We start from the raw sequence: 22,451 nt of genomic DNA, 5'->3' as shown, positions 1-22,451 counted from the left end.
TATATATATATATATATATATATATATATACAAATTTATATGAATATAGATTTTCTTTCTTTTCTTTTTTTCTTTTTTTACTTTTTTTACAATTTGCCATCGAAGAAATTAATTGAAACGAAAGGAGATATCTATGATATAACTCGATACAAAATATATCTATATTTAGATATTAAATAAATGAACAAATATGATAAAAGTAAAAGAAGTGAAATAGTAAAAAAAAGGAAAAAGGTGAAAAAGGAAAAAAGAGAAGGTAAAATAAAAGAAGAAAATTCATAAGATTCCGATAAGTTTCAAGAATTGGTGCGGACTAACGAATAAATTAATCGACTAATAGAAATTGAAAGTAAAAAAGCTCAGGGTTCTGGGGAACAATATTACGTGACTGTTAGTTAGCTCCTAGAGTTCTCGTAGAGCAGTTCTAGATAGAGCAAAGAGATTGTACGCGTAGGCGCATATATACACTAACACTTTTACATTCACGTACCTCCTAACAGTCGATGGGAAATCGCTTTTGAACTTGTGTGCGCGCGAATATAACGTATGCGAAACGAAGAGAGAAAGATAGATAGATATAGAGAGAGAGAGAGAGAGAGAGAGAGAGAGAGAGAGAGAGAGAGAGAGAGAGAGAGAGAGAGAGAGGGTAAGCGAGAAGTTGGAGGGAAGAAGACAGGGCTGGACTTGTGACGAGGGAGGGGAGGAGAGTTAGGTGTAGTATCGGTCATTACCTCCACCCAGTAACTGGGTCAGTCGTCACAGCGCCTCGGTTCGCTCACCGGCCGTCCATTCGCAGCGTTCTCTCTCCCTCTCCCTCTTCTTCTCCCCCTCTCCCACCCTCTCTATCTCTCTCTCTCTCTTTCTTTCTCTCTCTCTCTCTCTCTCTCTCTCTCTCTCTCTCTCTCTCTCTCTCTCTCTCGTTTCCCTCCTCAGCTCGTGGAGCCTGCCTCCCTCTTTTGCGTCGATTCTTTCTGTCTTTCTTTCCCTATCTCCCTCCCTCTCTCTCTCTCTCGTTTTCTTTTTCCTCGTCGAAAGCTTCCACGCGATTCTCGAAAGGACGGTAGGAAAGTTAGACCTTGGATTCGGAAATGTTTTTCTCTTTTTTCATTTTTTTTCCCCTTTTCTCCTCTCTCTCTCTCTCTCTCTCTCTTTCTCTCTCTCTTTTTCCTCAATGCTCTTGTTCAAACACACAGATAATACTAATACACATATCCGCTTATTCATGTTTGCAGGATGTATCCAAGTAAGTAGTTATGTTTTTTTATGTTTCTTCTTTTTTTTCTCTGTTTCTTTTTTTTGTTTTTTCTTTTTATTTTTTTCTTTTTTCTTTTTACAAAGGATGCAAAAAAATTTCTAACGTTTCTGTTGATGTTTTTTTTTTTTTAAAGAGAGAGAGAGAGAGAGAGAGAGAGAGAGAGACGATGAGCAAGATTACTTTTTCTCGGAGAAAGAGAAAGAACCAAAGAGGAAGAAAAATTTTCAGAATAAATAGAACGAATAAACGCTTAAAGTTAACGTGAATTTTGAAAAGAGGAAAATGAAATTTTTTTGATAGATTCGATAGGAGAGGAGATCGATCTTTTTTATTGAATACTTTTTGTAAATTGTATTTTATTGAATACTTTATGTAAACTGTATTTTCGGTAAAAATATTTGGATAAATTTTTTATTTGTTTCTTTGGATTTTTCGTCCGACAGAGAGAAAGAGAGGGAGAGAGAGAGAGAAGAAGATACATTATGTTTGAATAATGGACGAGAAATATATGCGTGGTCCCCACGTGACGAGATCGGTTCACGTCGTTACGTAGATGCATTTTTGTTATGCAACCAAAAGACTTACGAAGGGCAACTCGATTGCACTCGAGAACAACTTCGAGCGGGAGAATAATAATTGATTGAATCCTCACGTTGAATAAAAGATAATCATACGGATATTAATGCAAAAGACATGAAATAATAATTAAATTATTCAAATAGATTATCGTATTGTCGTGGAATTTAATAGAAAAAGGATACAATTTCATATGCAGAAAAAGAGATTTTCTTTGGTACCCGAGATAAATACATATAACACACATGTATCTATTTCTTCGATCGTTAAAGATGACCAACTTCCTCCCTAACTCCTCCTTCATCTTATCCACCCGTTGGTAGATGAGACGAGAAAGGGGAACGGCAAAGCGTCGCGACGACTACGAAAAGTTTACTACGATGTAATCTCAAAGAGGTTTGAATACGCGCCAGGCCGCGTCTTTATTTGCGACACGCGCAACGTTTCGATGCGGTACGCGTGCCAAATAAACTCGTGAAATGAGATAAAATGTAACCTGTGTCTGTCTCTCTCTCTCTCTCTCTCTCTTTCTTTTATACACTCGCTCGCTCGCTCGCTCGCTCGCTTGCTTGCTTGGTGTAGCTAGCTAGCTAGCTAGCTAGCTTGGTAGCTAACTCGCAATGCTTCCACCCCCGGGCGTCATCTTCGATCGAGATTGACCCAAAAACCTTCGAAGGACGCCGATAGTAGGTCACCAGTGTGAACGTACTCCCGCCCGGAAATATCCTTTTCGTTTGTTCTTTAAACGCAAAAAAAAAAAGAAAAAAAGAAAGAATGATCAATCCGCAATATGCATTTATGCAAAACCATGACAATAATAGTTAAAAACAATTCTCGTAATAATATACGAAATAATTACTTTTCTATCGCATTTATTTTATTATTCGTTTAACGAAGTTAAACGATCTTAAACGTAAACAAAATATTTTCAGATTTAATCCAAATTCTTATCTATTATCGCCTTTGAATCATTCCACCTTTCTTTACCCCTATCATCCTTAATAAAACAGATAGAATCTATTGGTATAGGGATAACGCATAGAAACGTCGAAATTGCGAACGGTTCGCGATTAACGCGTCGCGTCGTGGCGTTCTGCATATCGGGTATTACGTGGAGCATTCTGGGGCAAAGGTTGAGGAACGCTGCCACCACCAGAACAACCACCACCACCACCACCACCACCACCACCGCCGCCGCCTTCACCGCCACCACCAGTACTACCAACACCAACATTAATACTACCACCACCACCACCACCCTTCCTTCGCGTCATTCGACGCATTCGAAGCGTACGTACACATGCGCAATCTCTTTGCTCTATCCCTCTATCCCTCTCTTTCTTTCTTTCTCTTTCTCTGGTAGTTCTATTCGCTTCCAGTGAAGACTACCCCCTCTCCATCTACCTCGCAAACCAATTCTCCCTCTCTTTCTCCTTCTCTCACTCTCTCTCTGTTTCTCTCTCTCTCTTTTCGTGCTTTCGTGCGACCTACCCCAATCTCTTTTCTCCCAGTATACCTCTTTTCCTTCTCTTTGTCTCTCTTTTCTCTCTCTCTCTCTCTCTCTCTCTCTCTCTCTCTCTCTCTCCCTCACTCACTTACTCTCTCTTAAACTACGGTAACACGCGACCGTCTTCTCTCGCAACAGCTGCTGCCGCTGACGCTGAAGCTAAGGCTGACGCTGACGTTGCCGCTTCCTGATCCGGTAAAAAACAAAACCTCTTTAACAGAATGAACGAAAAGATATTCCGAACCAAGGGCGAATCATATTTTCATATATCTTTATTCCTATTTCGTTCGATTGAATCAATCGAATAACAATTAATCGTTCTCGTTAGTCTTTTAAATAACTTCTTTGATAGAACGTTGACATATAGGAACGAATATATTTTAATATCCGTTCTATTAATATCGTTGAATTCTCTCGAAAATAATATGTATATATATATATATATATATATATATATATATATATATATATTTCTTTTTTCTCTTGTTTCTTATTCTTTCATTTCTTTTCGTTTAATATCACCAAAATTCACTTGGTAAATTGGACTTCCTGCTTTTCCTTCTCATATCGATTTCATTAACGTTTCGGACTTTTTCAGGCTTTACCCTACCGTGCAACTTCAACGTGATACACTTTCGACGTGATACACCAAAATAGAACGCGACCTACCCCAACGAGTCTTCTCTCTTTCTCTTGTTTCTTTATAACTCTGTATCCGTTCTCTTTCTCTCTCTCTTTCTTCTTTTACTCTTTCTTTTATCGAAGATCTCAGCTTGTCCTTTCTCTCTCTTTCTCTCTCTTTCCTTTTGTCGAACCTTCGTTCAGCATATACCCTCTTTTTATTCTTTTCCTTTTTTTTTTTTTATTTTTTTAATACTCTTTCCATTCTCTCTCTCTCTCTCTCTCTCTCTCTTTCTCTCTCTCTCTCTTTCTCTGATTCTCTCTGTCGTCACACAGCAAGATATATTATCCGCCCTTTCGAATATTCCGGACGAAAATTGTTCCGTCGACGATAGGAATTTTCTTCGGACATGGAATTGGGTCGACCGTTCGGGGTCAAAAGGAAATAAAATGAGTTCTCTTTAAGCGTTTCGCGATGTGAATTGGGAGGGAGAAAGACGGATAGATAGACAGACGGACAGATGGACAGACTTAGAGATACATAGATAGAGATAGAGAGAGAAAAAGAGAGAGAGAGAGAGGGAGGGAGAGAGAGAGAGAGAGAGAGAGAAAACAAATTTTATATCGCAGAATTATAAAATGATCCCTTTTAATATGTTCAAAAGCTCAAAGAAATTAAAAGATCATCCGAATGTAAAATTTATATTTTTCCATAGACCATTATTCTACATTTGTCAAGGAAAAATCGAAAGAAGAACTTTCAATGCTTATAACGAAACGCTTGCACCTGTAGATAAATCATTTCGATTTGATAAGAAAAATGGAAACAATAGAAAAAAAGAAATAATAAAATCGACGTCCTCCTTGAAAAATGTTAAATATCGTTTGCTATAATGATAGAGAAAAAAGAAATAGAAAAACAAAAAAAAAAAAAAAATAAGAAAAAAAAACAACAAAAAAAAAAAAAAAGACGGAAAGGAAAAGAAAAAAAATGAAAAAACAAGAACAATTATTGCTCTAATGGAAAAAAGTGTCGCAATAAGCATGCGTTTTTTCTCGATCAGATTTTAACAATACTACCGTTGAAAAAAAGGACAGACAGATAGAGAAAGAGAAAGAAAGAGAGAGAGAGAGAGAGAGAGAGAGAGAGAGAGAGAGGGAAATTAGAAGAATGAGTTGGCTAGAGTCGGTCTAATAAAACATTTATTTCGGTGAGTTCTTCGAAGGCAGCTTCATCGTTTTCGTCTCTCGACGTTAGCGAGTTAGTTGCAGTTCGTATGTAGCGCTTAGATAGATGGTTATATGTTAGCTCGGTTCTGCTCGACTCTAGCAACTCGATGGCGTGACGGTGCGGTGCGGTGCGGTGCGGTGCAGTGCGGTGCGGGGTTGCGCGGGGCGGCGCGGCGCTCCGCGCGAAGAGGGTCGAGCCACAATGCATGCTGACCCATATTCGGGTCGTTGCTATTTCAGATCCATCCTTTCCATAGAGGAAGGTCGTCGGACTACGTGTCGAGCGTTGCTGGTTACGTAATCGAGCCTCGTTTTTAGCGCCCGCCTCGAAAACATGCACACTCCTCGTCTCTATCATTCCGAGCGTAGCATAAAGAAAAGAGAGACATAGAGAAAAAAAAGTGAGAGGAGATTGGGTGGGGGAGGAAGGGAAAAATAATATTAAAAACAAAAAAGAAAAAGAAGGATAAAAAATTTCTAACAGCTACGATCGTTCTTAATGGCAAAGAAAACGTACGTTCTATTGTATACGATAATAGTATCTCGATTAAAAGTTTAAACGTTAAAAGTGGCCAAATGTTTATTGATCATTTTTGTTTTCCAATTTTCCCTTTAACTTTAATTCTTCCAATATTTATTATTTCTTTCTTTTTCAATTATTCACGATATTTCATACAAACTTTAATTCATATTAGGTATATGTGTGTGTATGTGTGTGCGTGTGTGTGTTTGTGTGTTTGTATAAAACATATATTGTATGGATTATTTTCAATAATCCGTATTGTAGTGAATGTTCTTGTTCTGCAGTAGTTAAATATACGGCCACGGCGACGTTACGAATACGTCTGACGTATTATCGGTTTTTACTACTTGAACAGATAGAGATCCTTGTCCGAAACGATTAATATATAAATAAATATACATGTATTTTTGTATGCATGTATGCATGTATGTATGTATGTATGTATGTATGTATGTACATATGTATTTATATATGGAGAGAGATAGAGAGAGAGAGAGAGAGAGAGAGAGAGAGAGAGAGAGAGAGAGATAAATCGTTTCTAAGCTTCGTACGTTCAAGGTTATTAACGAATGAAAGAATGATTTTTGAAGTGAAATCGTTTTAAAGAAAAAAAAAAAGAGAAAGAGAGAGACTATAGTTTTATCATTTTCAATGTATTTTATCGTACGTTAACACTTATTTATATATATTTACGTGTACGTTATTTTTGCGTACGCTCGATCGCAACGTATTGGCCTCTTTTAATTGTAAGGTACTAGCATATTACGGATTTACATTGTAGATAACGCCGATGGCTATCGGATATCACGCTTTCGTCAATGATTTCACGCTTCCCCGAACAAGCTGGTCGATCGGTAACTATCATAAACGTCGATGTGCGGGAACGATAAAGCACGGTCCTGCCCTGGTTTTACCTTGAACGTTAGGCCTTAAAGACCATAATCTAGGAAAACTAGTTTGACGTGTCTCTTTGAGTCGAACGCCTCTAAAGCGCGCCTTGTCAATGCGTCTACGCGTCGCGCGCTATAAACGATAGAATAGTAACAAGTAAAATGAGATAATGTGAAGAAGGAAAGACAACAACAACGAAAAAAAAGAGAAAAAAAAAAGAAAAGAAGAAAAAGAAAATCAGAGAGAGAGAGAGAGAGAGAGAGAGAGAGAGAGAGAGAAGGGGACAAAAAGAGAAGCAGAGATATCGCCGTGAATATACATGTTCGTATCTCGAGAGCCTTCCGTGGCTCTCATAAATCACTATAATTAAGGTGGTATCGCGTGTACATAAAAAAAAAAAAAAAAGAAAAAAAAGAAAAAGGACAAAAAGAAGAAAAAAAAATAACATTTGACACATTCAGTCCAATATCTCCGAGTGTCTTTCTCGATCGATTATAAGTTTTTTTCGTCATTCTTTTATCCCAAACACGCTTGGCCCCTCTCCCTTCGCCTTTCCCTTCCCACAGACCGCCTTGTGGTTTTCTTAACATTTTTCGACAACAAAAACGCATAATAATTTGCTTGAGAGAGAGAGAGAGAGAGAGAGAGAGAAAGAGAAGAGAGAAGCAAAGAAGAACAGTGGTTCATGATCGTCGGGTTAACATGACGCTGTTTATCTTTTTCAGAAGTGCATTAACGTTGTCATAAATAAATGACGGATGTCTATCTAATCGTTCGCGATGCTAATAATGCAGAGTTATAAATTAAATTCTCTGAAATTCGACCACCCAGCTAACGATCGTTCGTTCGTTTCTTCGAATGTTTAACGCGAATGTAACGTCCTGAAAAGGCCAAACGGGCGCAAAAGATATGATAGCTAGATGGATAGATAAAAGAGCAAGAGAGAGAGAGAGAGAGAGAGAGAGAGAGAGAGAGAGAGAGAAAGAAAACAGCGTGAACGATCATTAATCGTTCGACCCTCGCACGGGGTCCAGTGTCGTCGCATCCGCTGCACTTTCTCTCCCGCCGCGCCCGATCATCGTTGCACTCGCTTTTGCAGGGTGTAGGTTACGTTCTGTAAGGGGACTTGAGAGAGATAGATAGAGAGCGAGAGCGAGATAGAAAAAGAAAGAGAGAGGGAGAGAGGGAGAGAAAGAGAGAGAGAGAGAGAGAGAGAGAGGGAAAGGAATACAGAATAAGAAGTAGGGGAAAAGAGTATAAAGAGGGCGGGAGGAAAGAGGGAGAAAGCGTAGGGACTCGGTGGGGATTACCCCACCTGGAATGCACCTCTTCTCTCTCTTTCTCATTCTCTGCTCGTCGTTGCAACGCTCGGCACGGCCCCTACCACGTGCTTCTCTTCGTCGATTGGAGTCCTCCTCCGGCAAGTAGAACGCCGAGAGAAAGAGAGTGAGTGAGTGAGTGAGTGAGTGAGTGAGCGAGAGAGAAAGAGAGAGAGAGAGAGAGAGAGAGAGAGAAAGAAAGAATGTACGTAGCAGGGTGGTTGCACCTCGCCGACGACGATCCCCCTCCAATCCCTCTTGGAGGTCCTTCCTTCCGTTAAAGTCTACCACCCCACCTTCGTCGCTATCCACTCCTCCTTCTTCTCCTCCTCCTCTTCCTCCTTCTCCTCCATTCCTCCTCGCCACTCAGTTGGCTCTCCCCACTATCGAGCCGCTCATCATGAATCGGCGGAGGATCAGGGGTTGTCCAGGCGCATGCGCGAAAATAGTAAACACTCCTCGGCTACGCACTGCGACTCGGCTTGTGGTAGGTCCGGGTTGGTCCGTGTTACACAGCAGCATCAGCAACCGGCATCAACAGCAGCAGCGCCGTTAACGCCTGCTGCCACCCACCGCATCATGGCATGGCATAGATGCTAGAACCTCCTCTATGAGAACATTGATGTCCAATATTGGTAGTGGTACTGGTGGTATTAGAAATACTAGTAGTAGTAGTAGTAGTAGTAATAGTAGTAGTAGTAGTAGTAGTAGTAGTAGTAGTAGTCGACGTTGTCGTAGTAGTTAAAGGTACTTCTCGAACGAACGAGTCAAAAAGAGGGCCAAGCTATACGAAGGACAGAGAGAAAGGGGTGGCCATGTCGAGCTGGATGAGTTGGCAGCTCGATACCCAGTCGGGGTTCAATGCACACCATGCACACCTCCACCTTCTACCTCCTCCTCCTCCTCTTCCTCCTCCTTCTCCTTCTCCTCTTCCTCCTCCTTCTCCTCCTCCTCCTTTTACTCTACCTCCTCTACTCCTACCATTTCAACCCTCCATTTCGAGCACAACGCGGATGATGCACCTCTCCGCATCGCTGTCGGTTTTTTCTCTTTTCCCATCCACCTTTTGCCACCCCGCCTACTCGCACACACACACATACAAACATATTTTTTCTTCTCGTTTTATCCTATCTTGCCGTTCCTTTTTCTTTTCCCCTTCTTCTTTTTCCACTTTTTTCCTTCTTTTTCTTCCCTTCATTTCTGTCTCTTTATTTCTCTTTCTCTATCTCTCTCTCTCTCTCTCTCTCTCTCTCTCTTTTTCTTTCTTTACGACGTAAAGGATGAAGCATAGAAAGGGAGTAAAGAAAGAGAATCAGAAAGAGAAAAAGAGAGAAAGAGGAAAAGACGTATTACGTTCAAGTAGACCGGCCAATGTTTTCTCTTCGAAGAGAATAGAGGACGACTTGCGGATGGTCAGGGTATGAGTAAAACTCTCGTATCCGATCGGCAGTAGACATACACACACATACACATTCTACGTATTACTAGTTGCAGAAAAAAAAAATATCAAATCGTTAGCCTCGAATAATGGCTCGCGTCTTCGAGCCTTCTTCTTCTATCGATTCTATCGTTTATTATTCGATAAGTCCACGATCGACAAGATTATTTCGAATCGTCGGAAAATTCCTTGAAGTATATCCTTTTATTTATTTTTATTATTATTATTACTATTATTATTATTATTATTATTATTATTATTATTATTATTATTATTATTATTATTATTATTATTATTATTATTATTATTATTATCAGATACGAAATTACCGAATCGGAAAAATTTTTTTGTTTTTCTGTTTTTCTTCTTTTTCTCTTTGTTCTTGTTTTTGTTTTTGTTTTCTCATTTTCACGACGAACATTATCATTCCTGGCAATTAAGTAAATCGATGAAAATTTCTACCCTATCGGCTGACAATGCAACCCGTTTATTACGCGAGATATCGCGGGTTAAAGACCCTTCACGTTCGCATGTCTCTCTCTCTTTCTCTCTCTCTATCTCTATCTCTATCTCTCTCTTCCCCACCCCTCCCATTAATACAAGCTTGGCATCGCTTTAAATCCTTCCCTTTTTTGTTTATTTTTTTTTTCTTTTTCTTTTTTTATTACATCCATATTCATTTTCATTAAACGTCCAGCTCGCGATATGCCGGTAGTTAACTCGCGTTCCTTTACGAGAACACGCCGCCATTTGTAACTGGATATTGCGAGCGATCGTTGTTGTAACGTCAAGGTCGAAATTGTGATATCTTTTAAACATTTCTTTTTAAGTAGATAAATGTGCACATGAGTAGGAATACTTTTTTCTTTTTTTTTTTTTTTTTTTCTTTTTTTTTCTTCTTTTTCTTTTTCTTCGACGGAAGGATGAGGTGTGACGTAAGGTCAAAGGGAAAATATTTCATTTGATCTATCCAAAAATCTACGATCGTAAAATCTAGCCGAAATGTTCAAATGATAAATTCAACGAATAATCGATTAACCGATTCGATCTATTTGATCCGAAGAAAATGAATTTGATTTTCTATAAATGATGGATGACGTATAGCAATCGTGACCGTGGCTTTGTTTCAATAGCGAGGGATCAAAAAGGATGGAAGATAAAGGTGTTTGAAATGGATAAAGAAAGGAAATGAGAAGGTACGGTATTGACATGTCCTCCGGGGATATTTCTTTTTCTGTGGAAATGACAATCACGCCCTTCGAACGCACGCAGTCAACGGCACACCACCGACCATCACCATTTTGGTAGCGATGTAGAAATATCAAAAAAAAAAAAAAAAAAAAAAAAAAAAATTAAAAAAATTTTTTAAATTAAAAAAATAAAGAAATAAAAAACCAATAAAATAAAATACGGGAAAAAATGAAAGACAAATAAAAAGAGAAAGAAAAAAGAAACAGAATAAAAGTAGAAAAATGTAAGATGAAAAATATCGGAACAGAGCGCGATGAATGTGGGAAAAGAAAAATGCGAAGTTGTTTTGACGGATTCTTTATACTCGTGAATTTCGATACTCTCTTGGCACTGTTACAAAGAAATTCATCTATTTTCTTAAAAATTTTCTTCAAAAGAAAACGAATAAAACACGACGATGCACAACGTCGTTTTCTTTTAAAGATACAACGTCTTTTTTCCTACCTTTTTTTCATTTTTCTTTTTTTCCTTTTATAACATTCTTAGTAAGCCACAAGCAAAGTGCTTTTAAACGATCTAAGGAATACCTAACAAAAGTTTTGGAGAATCGACCGGATCCGTTGGACAAACTCTTCAATTCCCACGTGGTAAGAGTCTGTTATATAAGTCCATCGCATCCCCCGCACCTGCTCACCAGTATCTCCCAGGTCACGAACTAGAACTTCGACTAACGTCGTACGACCCTGGACCCGCACACTCGACGTAGACGAACTGGACGACGATAGCTTTATATTCCTCTCTCTCTCTCTCTCTCTCTCTCTCTCTCTCTCTCTCTCTCTCTCTCTCTCTCTCTCCTCTTCCTCCTCCTCCTTTAATTTCTTACTTTTTTCCTCTCTACCATTGCTTCATCTCCAATCTTATGAAAACTTTTCTCAGCGATCTCTTCAACTAATTCAAATCGAACGATAATTGGCTCTAACGAATGCAAGGCACCATTCCTGTGCCGATATTACGTTCGGGGAATGGCCGGCCAAATCGAAATGCGATTAAAAGTCGCTCGGCGATGTAAACAAACTGCAGTGCGAATGTAGGAGCGAGCAAGAGGACTACTAGACGAATGGGAGAAAGAGAAAGAGATAGATATAGAAGGGGAGTGTCGATGTCGAGCGTTCGAAAGAAGAAGCGAGAACGAACAGAAAAGAGATGAAAAGAATGAGAGAGAGAGAGAGAGAGAGAGAGAGAGAGAGAGAGAGAAGGAAAGAGAGGGGAGGGAAGTATGCGTTACCTCGCAGAGGTCATTGACCGAGGGTGTAGAGAGAATGGAGGGGTAATACTAACTGGTAGGGGTAGGCGAGGAAATGGAAGGGGTGGAAAAGGAGAAGCTGTGCTGTGCGCACGCGACTAAACGAGTTAGAGCGAGCGAGAGAGAAAGAGAGAGAGAGAGAGAGGGGGAGTACGGATGCAGTTGCATCGACCGACGGCTCAGCTGTGCATCAGCGTCCCTTCCACCAACCCTCCCGTCAGTACCACCCCTTTCTGCCATCGAACCCTTGCCTTCCAACTCTCCCTCGTTCTTTCTCTTTCGCTCTCTCTCTCTCTCTCTCTCTCTCTCTCTCTCCTGTTCTCTCTTTTTCCCTCTCTCGTTCGCTTGTTCGGTCCTCTCTTTCTCTCTCTCTCTCTCTCTCTTTCTCTCTCTCTTTCCCTGTCTTTCTCGCTCCTTCTATATGTCGCGGCCCGGACCTCGCGCAACCAACGAATCGACGACTCGCCGTCACGGGGGATGCTGCGCTGTGAACGTGACCCTCAAAATGAGAGAGTGCATACACACACGGCTCGTTCGTTCTCTTCTACTCTACCAGGAGAATCGTACGAGCTACATATGTGTATGCAGATACGTAGATATATATATATATATATATATATATATAAATATAAATATATACGTGTATAGAAAAAAAGAGAGAGGGTAGCGAGGTGAACAATGGGAAGGACAACGACGAAGTATGACAAATCGACGGAATCGCATGATCATCGAGAAATATTTTGTCTTCTTCGACGAAATATTTTCGATATCTAATGATTTCGATTAGATTAGATTAGATTAGATTAGATTAGATTAGATTAGATTAGATTAGATTAGAATTAAACTAGATTGTATTGAATTAAATACATCATTTCGATATATAAATCAATTTTTTTTTCCCTCGAGAAAATTCGTGACAATCGAACAGCCTTCGGAATAATTCCAAACATTTGGTTTGGTGCATAATTAAAAGATACGCAACAAGTTGATCTCTTTTTCTTTGCCATTGAGATTAATCGATTTTACCGATGTTTGACATTCAAAATTAATAGATGAGTGGATGGACAGATTGCCAGGGGGAAGGGACGAGCAAGGAAGGAGGAGTGGAGGAGTAGGGGACAAAAAAACAAAAAATAAAAAAACTCCAGTCTTTCGTATCTTGACGTATCGAATACGTATCGTCGAAATGGCCCACCCCTAGTTTCCAACCCTCCTCCTCCTCCCTTCCTAGATCGTCTTTCAGTACGCTAGCCGACGCTATAAGAGCTGATACTAATGCTCGGAACGGCGTTGCTGCCGGTTTACGAGCGGTAAACCGGTAGACTGCTGCATTATACGATATACGAGCCAGACTATATCCATGCGTCTGCTCCTGAGAGAGATGAGAGAGATGAGAGAGAGAGAGAGAGAGAGAGAGAGAGAGAGAAGAAGAAGAAGAAAAAGAAGTTACTATAGTTCGACGAAATTATTAAAACGTGTGAACGTCTTTTTAAAGATATTTGTTTTTTTTTTTTTTTATAGAAATCATTGATTGAAACGTCGTTCCAAAAGGAGCGATAATGAGTAGTAGGTAGAGGGCAAGGGTGATTGGGGAGAGGTGACGGGTAGAGAGGAGGTGGATGGTGGGAGGAAGAGGAGGAGGAGGAGGAGGAGGAGGAGGTTGAATGCGGGAGTTGCTACGATGAACGCTTTGTTTTTCAGTCGAATATATTTACATCCGGTCGATCGAACAAATTTTGTAGGAAAAGCGATTATTTTCGGATATGGGGGAGGATATGAGGTATCCATGACAACGTATACCCACTCGTATACAATTCGTACGAGTAAGTCAACGTATGTATGTATGTATGTATGTTTGGCATGTAGTATGTATGACGTGGTTTATCGTTTGGTATCCTAACAACCGGATTCTATCTGCATCGATAGATTAATATAAGCTATCGTTTTGATTTTTTTTTTGTTCGCTCTTTTTTCTTTCGTTTTGTTTTTCTTTCTTTTTTTTTTTTTTGTTCTTCCCAATCAGGATCCTTTGTTCGATTTTCTTACAGTTTTCCTCGAATGGACGGGCCCAAGAAAAATGGAAGATTGAAAATGTCTTCAATGGATCTAAGAGAGTTTCAATGTTTTATATTTTCAATCGTCGAAGATCAATCTGAGCGTTCTCTTTCAAAAATCCTGTGTGTGTGTGTGTGTGTGTATATATATATATATAAATTTTAAGAATAGATAAAAAGTAACTGGCTGGGTGGGTGGCCAGCGTAGGTCGGTGTTCAGGAATTGGGTCAAACTATGAGCAATTATGACAGGATATGATTTAGCCTGCCTTTCTTAACCGTCAATTTCTGTATGGCGCACGCCAACGGCCGTCCACACGCTAGTGCAACGTAGATATAATAAAACGCGTACACACGCATATATATATATATATACATACATACATACATACATATGTATATATATGCAGGGTTAGCCAGAATGTTAGCTCCGAGCTCGAGTTGGCCGGTCAGGGCCGGCCTTTGGCACATAAGTATACATCTATGTATGTATATATATATATATATATTATTATTATATATATATATATTTCTCATCGACTTATTTCTACATTGCAATTTCTTAGAAAACAAATAAAATGGCGAGTCATCGTGAGTCATGTTTTTGTAGTTATAAATCTTTCCAAGTTTCTTACTCTCCTTTTTCTTACATTTTTTTTTTGTCTTTCCACGACCCCTTAACCCCGATATTTCTAATTTCGTGAGGACACTTTTACGAGAACACGTTGTAGATGAAACGAAAGGAAATGAAAAAAAGGAGAAAAAAAAAAAAAAGAAAAAAATACAATGACAATAACAACGAGCAAGATATAAGCAATAACAAACGAAGTTCGCGTGTTACGTATTATACATACACATAAACATATATCTACATGTATGATTGTATAGTATACTATACGTATGTATTTATTTACAAATGACGATACTCGTCATACTACTGGGATATTTTGAAAAAAAAATCAGTCGCGTCTAGCGTGCGCGTTCGATGTTCTCTTTGGAATTCTTCCGTAGTCAATCGTGTTAATTACGTCGACGTTGATTCAAAAGGTAAATATAATGAATAGTGTCATCGGAGCATGTCACGTATCTCCCGTTGTTGTTTAACAAGAGAACGCATCGTTCGTTTTCTCTATTACGATGAAAATCAACCAATGTATATACGATGTTTGGTAGTGGGAAGAGGACATTGAAAGGGGCAGAGGAAGACACTTCAGTTAGTACGATAAGTTTCTAGTAACAAGTGTAACAGCTCGTGCATTACGTTTCAGACATTCTGCGTAAGTAAAGTACTTACTTACTTACTTACTCACTTAGTTACTTACTTACCACGTATGTATGTATATGTATTTTACGTATTTACAAATGTACATCTGTTTCGACGCGTTTACGCTAGCGAACTCCTATGCCACACGACTCCATTTATCGTTCATCGAAGTCATGTGAAAACATTCGTTCGCTTTCGCTTACGCTAAACAACTAGTTTCTTTATCTCTCTCTCTTTCTCTCTTTTTTTTTTTTTCTTCTTTTCAGATAATCAATCAACGAAACGTATTCTCTTTCATATATATATGAGACATCTCAAATGTTTTAACGCACGTCGATTGCCACGCAAATTTTTTAATTTCATTAGATACTTGAAGATCATAATTATATAACAATATATATATATATATATATGTATATAATATAATTAGTTTTATCATCTCGTTCCTTTTTTCTTTTTTCTTTTTTCTTTAACAATACCACCAACTTTAATCCATTGGATAAATGAGATAAATAAATAAGAGCCCACTATCGAGAATATTTATACTTATAATCATTTATTTTCTAGGGAAATATTTTGAGGCAATTAAAATTTGTTGACTTTAAACGACAATACGTCGCACGTATATACGTATATATATATATATCTTTTTATTAGGGAAAAAAAACAAAACAAAAAGAAAAAAACAAAAAAAAAAAATGAGAAATAAATAAATAAAATTGTCCTTATTTTCCTTAGAAAAATTAAAACAACGCAAGTAATAATCATTAATAAACATCGTTCGTTATTATTGAAAAGACAGATATATATATATATATGGTGGTTTACTGACGATACCACCATCATAGCGATTAAGGTGTTAATCGGATTTGGTAATTGAAAAATCTCGATTATAAGCTGGCACCCGCTTACAGGTCGATCAATCATTGACGTATAATCGTTCCTCGATAATGCTAATGCTTCTCGTTTAGGATCGGAGTCGTACGTTGAACAAGCTTTGGGATTAATTATAGAAAGTAGCAGGCGTCAGCGGTCTCCTCGCGTTAACATACGCATATACACTAAGTACGTACGTACGTATATTATGTATGTATGTATTTATGCATGCATGTATATATATATATATATATATATATATATATATGTATGTATATAAGAACCTATCATCGTGAAAGTACACGAACGAAGGAGAGAAAGTCACGTGCGCACGATTAGTATTTAAATCGGACTGTTTCCGCGTCCGTACGTAGAGACCAGCGACGTATGTATATAGATATATACATAGGCAGAAGTATTCGCACTACATATTTTCGCACTACGAAAATACACGAGAGGATGGGTGGAGAGGAGGTGAATGGTGGCTCGGGGGTGAGGGGGGAGGGGCCGGGCGGTTGGTGTTCGCGTATGCCTAAGTACATATAGGGTGACCCATTTTGATATGGATCTGTTTGAAATAAAATCGTTCCTTTTTCTTTTTTCCTTTCTATCTTTCTTCTATTCTTTTTCTTGCCTTTATCGTTCTCCTACAACCTAACCCCCTCCCCCCTCCCCCTATCCCTCCCACCCACTCACTCGATTTAAAGGAGGAAATATGATAAGTCGATTCGAACGATACGACGAAACGTTATAAATCTTTTTTTAATCGATTACTAAAAGGCACGATCCTATGGTTCTAAAAATTTTATACGATACTACCTACTGTTTATAACAAAAAAAAAAAAAAAAAAAAAAAAAAAGAAAAAAGAAAAAAAGAAAAAAAAAAAAAGAATTTATAATATCGTTTGTTCTTCTTGCGTAATCTCATTGAAAAAATTTTTACAATCACGTTGGCGTATGCCTATGCAGGATTGGGCGCATTAGAACGTATTAAACGTACGATGTAATATAAATGTTAAAACGTTTAAGGGTTAATCAAATTTCTCGTTGGTGTTAATGATTTCGGCCGGGGAAAAAAAGAGGGAGAAAAGAGAATTTGGCAAAAAGAGAAGAGAAAAGCAGGAAGAAGAAGAAAAAAGAAAAAAAAAATAAAAGAGGAAAGGAGGAAACAAAAAAAAAAAATTTCAATCGAAAGTAACGTGGATACAGAAACATACGACAATAGTATCCATCCTGATAGTAGATTTTGTCAGACCGATCGGACGTACCCAACTTGCCAATAGGGTTCCACTCTTTCGAGCCAATTCCACTATCTTACGGTCGCTTTGTAACCGATCGATCGTCTCGCTCGCCCCTTGCGTCTTAAGTTCCCTTTTCTCTCTCTCTCTCTCTCTCTCTCCCTCTCTCTCTTTCTCTTTCTCACCCCATATAGTACTCTTCTCTCCTCTCTATCTTTCTCTCTCTCTCTCTCTCTCTCTCTCTCTCTCGTATTTCTTTCCCTTTCGCGAAGCACGATTTTCTTCGAAGTGAATGCACGATTGCGCATGCACCGCGTAAGCGTCAGATTAAATTCGAAACGAAGCGCTAGGCGACGCACACGCTGTGTTTTGTGTAGTTTCGAATACGGTGTGTAGCGCAGAGTGCGCCCTGGGGTCAACGACCCGTCTACTCTCCGAACACCTACATACACAGATGAACGAGAGACACATACATACACACGCGTGCGCACACGCACACACACACACACATAGACACACACACACACACACATACACATACATATATACATACATACACACAGAGAGAGACACATACACGTATACGTCAACGTACACACATGTAGTGTACTAACACCGGCATGCACCTCCACCAGATGGAGCTGAATCTTTCTCTATGGTCTCTCTCTCTCTCTCTCTCTCTCTCTCTCTCTCTCTTTATCTATCTTTCTTTCTTTCTTTCTTTCTCTGTTCTTCTTCGTCTTCTCCTTCGTCTTCTTCTTTTTCTTCTTACCCCTTACTATCTATCTCTATCTCTATCATTACTTAAAGAAACCTAGGACCCTAGACTATCGAAAACTAGACGACGGACGATGAGAAAATTGAATGATATCAGAACGACTATAAGATGCTATTGAAATTTGACGAGCATTATAGAGCATAGTATAGTATATATTTATATATATATATATGTATGTGTGTATGTATATACGTACGTAAGTACTTAAGTACTTTTACCCTGCTCGTTTATACGTGGCACGTGCCGACTTGAACGCGCGAGCGCACGTACGTACGTACGTGCGTGCGTGCGTGCATGCGTGCGTACGTACGTGCATGCGAGTGTGTACGGATCTACGGACGATAGAAAAGCACGTGACGGAAGCTACGCAATTTTACGGGATCGTCGAAGGACGAGGACGATACCGAAAGACTACGACCGATAGATGAAATCATTCTATCGTAAACGTCCGTCCACGCGATCGAGCGATCATTAAAATATTCGTATCGCGCGGATCGTCCGTCGGTATACCGACAATAATATAACAAAAATAACAATAATAAAAATAATAATAATAATAATAATAAATGATAATTATTCGTACGTAAGAAAATTTCGACCTTGGCAATTTAATGAATAAAAATCTAATGTTTACTTTAATATGGAATTTTTTTCTTTCTAAATAATCAATTCATTATCGATCACGTATGTATCACGAACGATTATATGAGAAAAAAATCGAATGGTATTAATCATTTTCTTAAACAATCAATCCATTTTTGATTTACTTAATATAAGTATTATCTATATGACGATTATATAGAAATATCGAATAGTATTAATCTTTTTCTTAAATAATCAATTCATTTTCGATTACGATCGTAAATGACCAATTATCTTCGACGAGTCTGTATGAACGTTATTAATCACGAAATTACGAATAAAAGAAAAAGAGAGAAAGAGAGAGAGAGAGAGAGAGAGAAAAAGAAAAAGAAAGAAAAAGAGAAAGAAAAGGGAGAAAAAGGGAAAGAGAGAGAGAAGAGAGAGAGAGAGAGAGAAACGGAGAAAAAGACTCGACTCTGCAACGTGGTGTTGTATCGTGCTTCAGGTCCTTGACCTGTCCAAGTTCGTCTCGTTCCCGACCTCTCCGTCCGTATATATATGTATGTATGTACATGGACGTCCGGTTTCTCTCTCACGTGTCGTTCCAGATCGCTCGACCGATCTTCTTCTTCGTCTTCGTCTTCTTCCTTCTACGTCTCCCTTCTACTTCTTCTTCTTCTTCTTTTTCTTCTTCTTCTTCTTCTTCTTCGTCTATTCTTCTTCGTTCGAGTTCACTTCTATGTTTATATTACTTAGCAAAAGAATAGAGGCGGCTTTTCATAGCGGTACTACTGTCGCCGCCACCGCCAACACCGCCACCGCCACCGCCACCGCCACCGCCACCACCAACGCCACCGCCACCGCCACCGTCGCGCCACCGGTGTGCTCTTCGGTAGCAGTTGAGATGGCACGAAGATAAAGGCGTGGATCGACTTCGTCCCTTCGTCTCTGCTCGCGAAGAAATTTCGGAGGCGCCGCTCGCGGCACGAAAGCGCACGACGTTGCACTGCGCGCTGACCGAGAGTAACCGAGTTAAGACGGAAACAGTCGAGCGGCCGGCAGTCGTCGCGCGGCAGCGCATCAGAGCGCACGTGCGAGCGGCTGAGTAAGAGTCCGAAGGGGAGGGGCCTATGTTCTCTCTCTCTCTCTATCTCTGTATCTATCTCTCTCTATCTCTCTCTATCTCTCTCTATCTATCTATCTCTCTCTTTCTCTCAAACACTACTCTCGGAGGTTTCACACGCGCTTATACATACATACATACATACATTCACATATGTACATAAACATGCGCATGCATACCCACACAATAACACACATGTACACGCATTACACACAGCACAGACAATCGTATATTGAATAGGACGAAGGCTTTGAAAATCGACTGGGACGGACGGTTGCGTCTTCGTCTTCGTTGTCTTCGTCTTCGTCGTCTTCGTCGCGTCGTCGTCGTGCACATTCGTCGCGTTTTCACGGTCAGGCTTTATCGATCGTGGAAGGAGGGCGAAGGAGCGGAAGGAAAGGAGTTTCGGAGTGCGCCCAGAGGGCGTTGAACCCGGTCCTTTTGGCAGAGCTACACGGCCGGTCTGTAATATGCAACGATCGTTCATTCTCTCGCTTCTATTCGACAGCTGTCGAACTTTTTCTCGTCTCTTAAACTTCCTTCCTTACTTATTTCCATTCCTTCCTTCCTTCCTTACTTCCTTATTTCGATCTTCCTTGACTGCACTTTCTTTCATTCCTTCCTTTTTTTTTTCTACCTATTCCTACCTCCCTCCTCTTCGACTTCTTTCATTATCCAAACGAATGTATTATCTTGGGAATAATAATATCCCCAATGGGTGGGATGCTATCGATTTTTTTTTTCTAAATATTTAAAGTTATGAGATGAAATTCTTTCTTTCGTACAGATACATTTATATATTTATACTTCGATACATTTATTTCGATTTGATTTGTTTTCTTTTTTCTTTTGTAGAGAGAGAGAGAGAGAGAGAGAGAGAGAGAGAGAGAGAGAGAATACACGGAAGATCGAACAAAATTGAATGTGACGGAAAAAAGAAGAGAAAGGAATTAAAAAAAAAGGAAAAAAAAATACAAAAAAAAAAAATTGAAAAAAAATAAATAGAGAAAAAGACAAAGAGAGAAAGAGAGAGAGAGAGAGAGAGAGAGAGAGAGAGAGAGAGAAAAGAACGGGACCGATCCGTTTTCGAAAGCCGATATGAAGAGCTCGACCACTATTATTATTAGGTAGTCCCTTTTCGGCACGTTCACGCCCTTCATGGTTTCTCGACGTATCCCTAGGGAGAGAAAGAGGGTTCGTGAAGAGGGGAACGATGGTTGCGGCGAGAGGAGAACGAAGAACTCGTAGAGAGGGGAGACGCATGTGCGAGCAACAACGATGTATTTCGGTGCAGCGCTCCATACACCGCGTGGAGGTCAATGCCCGTCCTTACTCCGGCCCAAGGAAGGAGCGCCGGGAGGGTAGGGAGGGTGATAGGAGTAGGGAGGTCGACGGAGGGAGACAGAGGGCAAGCACAGAGCGGAAAAAATGAACAAACATGCTGTAAGGCGGACGGAGGGGCAAGGAAGGCCCACCACCCGCGCTTCTCTCTCTCTCTCTCTCTCTTTCTCTCTCTCTCTCCCTCTCTCTCTCTCTCTCTTTCTCTTTCTCTCTCTCTTGTACGGCTTGACTGACTCAAAGTGAATACTCCTTTAAGAGTTGTATCATTTGTGTCCATGCACCTCGACGAAACATAATTTTGTCGAAACCTTAGGAAAGAAAAGGTAAAAGAGAAGGCTCGATCACGAGGATATCCTTTATCTCTCTCTCTCTCTCTCTCCCTCTCTCTCTCTCTCTCTTTGTTATTCTTCTTCAATATTTATTTTATCCGATCGGAAGGCGTACGACCGACACTCTCTCTCTCTCTCTCTCTCTCTCTCTCTCTCTCTCTCTCTCTCTTTCTCTCTTTCCTTCGACTCTTTTCGCAGTCACCCTAGTTATATTTCCACGTTATATTTTTATCACTACGTATCGTCATTCGGCGTATTTTTATATTCCATTATGTAAACCTTTGACACGCTGCCAACGTCGAGTACAGTGACTCAGATACGAAGGTTAGGATGGGCTGGTAGGAAGCATATTTTAGTAACGAAATAAATATCGGTCACTATTATGTTTTATAATTTGTTTTCCGACATAACGCGTGTCGAAATTTTTCGAATTACCGATCGTTCATTCAGTCAAAATAATCTAACGTCGATGAAGAGTCGCGTGATTGAAATATTGTTGACGTTAACGTTACAACGACCCGACGTTTGTATTAATATTGGAAAGAAATTTGTTTATACGATAATATATATATATATATATATATATATATATATATATATATATATATAATATCTATATATTTCGAAGGAAATATCTATTTTCTTGCCGCGTGATATGTACGTTCCAAGGATCGGTAGTAGCAGCAGTAGCAGTAGCAGCGGCAGTAGCAGCAGCAGCAGCAGCAGATTTATTCGCTATATCTCCTTGAATCAACGAAGGATAGAACGAAGGAATACGTAGCATACTGTCTAGCTCTACTCGTGCAACATTGATCAAACGTTGCAAGTACCGTCACCCGACGTTGAATATACGACTATGTGAATACCAAACTCTCTATCTTTGATACTTTAGATCAGCTTTCCTATGATGATCTAAGTATTCGTACGAGTGTCTCGCATTTTTTTGATAGGAACTGAAAGATATAAAGAGAAAGAGAAAAAGAGAGAGAGAGAGAGAGAGAGAGAAAAGAAA

At 39.5% G+C, this 22,451-nt stretch overlaps 1 protein-coding gene across 10 annotated transcripts in view; it reads right to left on the bottom strand.

The window, feature by feature from the left end:
- The window catches only part of LOC124951979 (hormone receptor 4), a 111,342-nt gene that overhangs the window by 65,432 nt on the left and 23,459 nt on the right, over window positions 1-22,451 (bottom strand). For 2 of the 10 annotated variants that reach the window (XM_047501161.1, XM_047501167.1), the window contains exon 1: window positions 19,243-19,459. The exons of the other annotated variants lie outside the window; for them this stretch is intronic. The gene's annotated coding sequence lies outside the window, so the exon portion shown is untranslated. Of the gene's footprint in view, window positions 1-19,242; window positions 19,460-22,451 lie in introns of those variants that run through there. 10 annotated transcript variants of the gene reach the window in all.

Source organism: Vespa velutina, chromosome 10 (genome assembly GCF_912470025.1).
Source record: "Vespa velutina chromosome 10, iVesVel2.1, whole genome shotgun sequence".
NCBI lineage: Eukaryota > Metazoa > Arthropoda > Insecta > Hymenoptera > Vespidae > Vespa > Vespa velutina.
This window is presented reverse-complemented; position numbering and strand designations above follow the sequence as displayed.